Source organism: Anomaloglossus baeobatrachus, chromosome 6, assembly GCF_048569485.1.
Source record: "Anomaloglossus baeobatrachus isolate aAnoBae1 chromosome 6, aAnoBae1.hap1, whole genome shotgun sequence".
Classification (NCBI taxonomy): domain Eukaryota; kingdom Metazoa; phylum Chordata; class Amphibia; order Anura; family Aromobatidae; genus Anomaloglossus; species Anomaloglossus baeobatrachus.
Window position 1 is genome coordinate 437036231 of NC_134358.1, and position 4049 is coordinate 437040279.

Below are 4049 nucleotides of genomic sequence, written 5' to 3' on the forward strand. Positions count from 1 at the left end.
GTTCTATTGGCCCAAAGTCTTTGGGGAGGTAAAACGGTTCTGCGAAACCTGCCCGGAGTGTCAGCTTACCGCACCCCTGACCCATTTTCGCAGTCCGTTGGTACCGTTACCCATTATAGAAGTCCCTTTTGAACGGATAGGGATGGATCTGGTGGGGCCCCTCGTAAAGTCCGCTCGAGGGCACCAACACATCCTAGTGATCGTTGACTATGCCACCCGGTATCCTGAGGCGATACCTCTCAGACATACTGCAGCAAAGCTTATAGCTCGGGAGTTGTTTGCTGTGTTCTGCCGGGTGGGGTTGCCCAAGGAGATCCTTACGGATCAGAGGACCCCATTCATGTCTAAAGTGACCAAAGAGCTATGCCGGCTACTCCAGATCAAGCAGTTGCGTACGTCTGTGTATCATCCTCATACGGACGGTTTAGTCGAGCGTTTCAATAAAACCCTGAAAACCATGCTCAAAAGGGTGATTTCAAAAGACGGGAAAGACTGGGATATGATGCTTCCCTATTTGATGTTTGCCATCCGTGAGGTGCCACAGGCATCCACGGGGTTTTCGCCTTTTGAATTGTTATACGGGCGACATCCCCGGGGATTGTTGGACCTGGCAAAGGAAACATGGGAGCAAGAACCCACCCCCCATAAAAGTGTGAGTGAACACATTTTGGGTATGCAGAACCGCATAAGCGCGGTCATGCCAATTGTGAAGGAGCATTTACAGGAGGCTCAGGCCGCGCAAAGCGGCCGCTACAATAGACAAGCCACCGTGCGGACCTTTAAACCCGGGGATCGGGTGTTGGTATTAATCCCCACGGCGGAGAGTAAATTCCTGGCTCAGTGGCAAGGCCCCTACGAAATAAAGGAAAGAGTTGGGGTGGTTAACTATAAAGTATTGCAGCCCGGTAGGCGGAAACCTGAACAAATATACCATGTCAACCTATTAAAACCTTGGCAGGAACGGGAAAGCCTGATGGCTGTTTTTTCCCCATCTCCCTCCTCTTCGGGTCGTTCACCTCCGGCTCCAGCGACCTCCGGAGAGGACGAACCGGAAGTAAGGATTGGAGAAGCCCTCACCAAGACTCAGAGGCGAGAGGCCAGACGGTTGGTTCAGCAGAACCCCGATGTCTTCTCCGAGCTGCCCTGTAGGACCAGTCTGATACGACATGATATTGTCACCGAGCCCCACCTGAAGGTACGCCTGAAGTCATACTGGGTACCGGAGGCTCGACGACAAGCCATATCGGAGGAAGTAAAGACAATGTTACGCCTGGGGGTCATCGAAAAATCCCGGAGTGAATGGGCTAGTCCGATTGTCCTAATACCAAAACCCGATGGCTCCTTAAGGTTCTGCAATGACTTTAGGAGATTGAACGAAATATCCAAGTTCGATCTCTACCCCATGCCCCGGGTGGATGAGCTGATTGATAGGCTGGGACAGGCGCGATATTTTACCACGCTCGACCTGACCAAGGGGTACTGGCAGGTGCCACTGACGGAGTCCGCCAAGGAGAAAACCGCTTTTGTTACGCCGGAGGGTCTCTTCCACTATGTTGTCTTGCCTTTTGGGTTACATGGCGCTCCGGCCACGTTCCAGAGGTTGATGGACTTAGTGCTGGAACCCCACCAGGCGTATGCATCAGCGTACCTTGATGACATCATTATTTACAGCTCCGATTGGCAGACCCACTTGGAACAGGTACAAGCGGTGGTGGACGCGCTTCGAACAGCCGGATTGACAGCCAATCCCAAGAAATGTGCGTTGGGATTCACGGAAGCCCGCTACTTGGGCTACGTTGATAGGTCAAGGAGTGATTAAGCCCCAAATTAACAAGGTTGAGGCGATCCAGAAGTGGCCTAGACCCCTGACCACGAAGCAGGTTAGGGCCTTCCTGGGTATCGTGGGGTACTACAGGAGGTTTGTAAAGGATTTTGCGGGACTATCAGCCCCCTTGACGGACCTTCTCAAAGGCAAGAAGTCCGTCATGGTGCGCTGGACTCCGCAGGCCGAGGACTCCTTCCGGGCCCTGAAGGGGGTCCTGTGCGGACAGCCCGTTCTCGTACACCCTGATTTCCGGAAGGAGTTCATAGTACAGACTGAAGCCTCAGAGGTCGGCCTGGGGGCAGTGTTGTCTCAGGTGGTTCAGGGGGAGGAACACCCCGTCACCTTCTTAAGTAGGAAGCTCACCCCTCCCGAGCGGAATTATAGCGTAGTGGAGAAGGAGTGCCTGGCGATCAAGTTGGCCTTGGAGTCCCTACGCTATTACCTGCTGGGACGGCAGTTTCGCTTGGTGACGGATCACTCTCCACTGGTCTGGATGAGGTCCGCCAAGGAACGGAATGCCCGGGTTACCCGGTGGTTCCTTTCTCTGCAGAACTTCCGGTTTACGGTTGAACATAGGGCCGGTGGGTTGCAGGGCAACGCCGATGCCTTGTCCCGCGGCCCGTGTTTGATGGCGGGAGCTCAACCCCGCACGCTTGAACTGAGGGGGGGGGTATGTGAGACTGTGACCGGGGTTATCTATGGCGGCCGGTATGTCTCGCCCCGGTTGTGCTCACTCCATGATAGAAAGTAAATCCACTCTAGGGTTAATGCTGTTTCCCTACAGGCTGAAGGAAGGGTTAAATGGAAACAGGAACAAGGGCAGGTGTGCCGGGTGTGAGGGAGTGAACAGAACTCCCTGAGCTCTCTGCTGGAGAGGCACATGTATATTGTTGTGGACTTTTGTTTGGACATTAAAACCGTGTGCTGTGAGCCTTAATGCCTGGATCCCGTGTCTTCTGCTGCGCAGCCGACCGTGCTACCTCACAATATATATATATATATATATATATATATATATATATATATATATATATATATATTTATATATATATATTTATTATGAGTGCAAGCCAAAAAATACATACTATATAAGGATAAGGCTGCACACGTAGCCACAGTACACATCGGGGTAATTAACTAATTAACCCGATGTGTACTCTGGCTAGGAGTGCAGGGAACAGGGAGCCGGCACTGACAGCGTGAGAGCGGCGGACGCTGGTAACGAAAGTAAATATCAGGTAACCAAGGTAAGGGCTTCTTGGTTACCCGATGTTTACCGTGGTTACCAGCGTCCGCAGAAGCCGGCTCCTGCTGCCTGCACACGTAGCAGAGTACACATCGGGTAATTAACCCGATGTGTACTGTGGCTAGGTGTGCAGGGAGCCAGCGCTAAGCGGTGTGCGCTGGTAACCAAGGTAAATATCGGGTTGGTTAACCGATATTTAGCTTAGTTACCAAGCGCAGCATCGCTTCCACGCGGCGCTGCTGGCTGGGGGCTGGTCACTGGTGAGATCTGCCTGTGTGACAGCTCACCAGCAACCCGTGTAGCAACGCTCCAGCGATCCCTGCCAGGTCAGGTTGCTGGTGGGATCGCTGGAGCGTCACTTAGTGTGACATCTAACCAGCAACCTCCTAGCAACTTACCAGCGATCCCTATCAGGTTGTATCGTTGTTGGGATCGCTGGTAAGTTGTTTAGTGTGACTGGGCCTTTAGTCTCCACGAGGGACCACAACTGGCAAGGTCTCATAGGTGTAATAGCTTTGGAAGAATAACCATTTTAACTGCTGATATTGTCCCAAAAAGAGATAATGGTAAGTTAATAAATACAATAAGTAATTGTTTCAATTCTACAACAGTCGGGGGTAGTTCTGCTTGAACAATAAGTTGTAGCTAGAGTTTAGTTGAACTCCTAAATTTTTAAATCAAGGAGACCAATTCCAGAAGTGCTTTTTGTATGCATGATTACATTTTGACATTTATATGTATACCACTTTGTTGTACATATTCTAATATTGTTATTGTTATGAAAACATTCTATTGTGCGGGAACAAAAAAAAAAATACATGAAAATTTGTAAATGTATTTTTTTTTTTTTTTTTTTAACTGCGTTCACCATGCGGTATGAATGACATGATAGCTTTATTTTACAGCTCAGTATGACAAAGGCAATTCTGTATCTTATAACTTTTAATATACTTCTGCACAATAAAATCACTTTTTGAA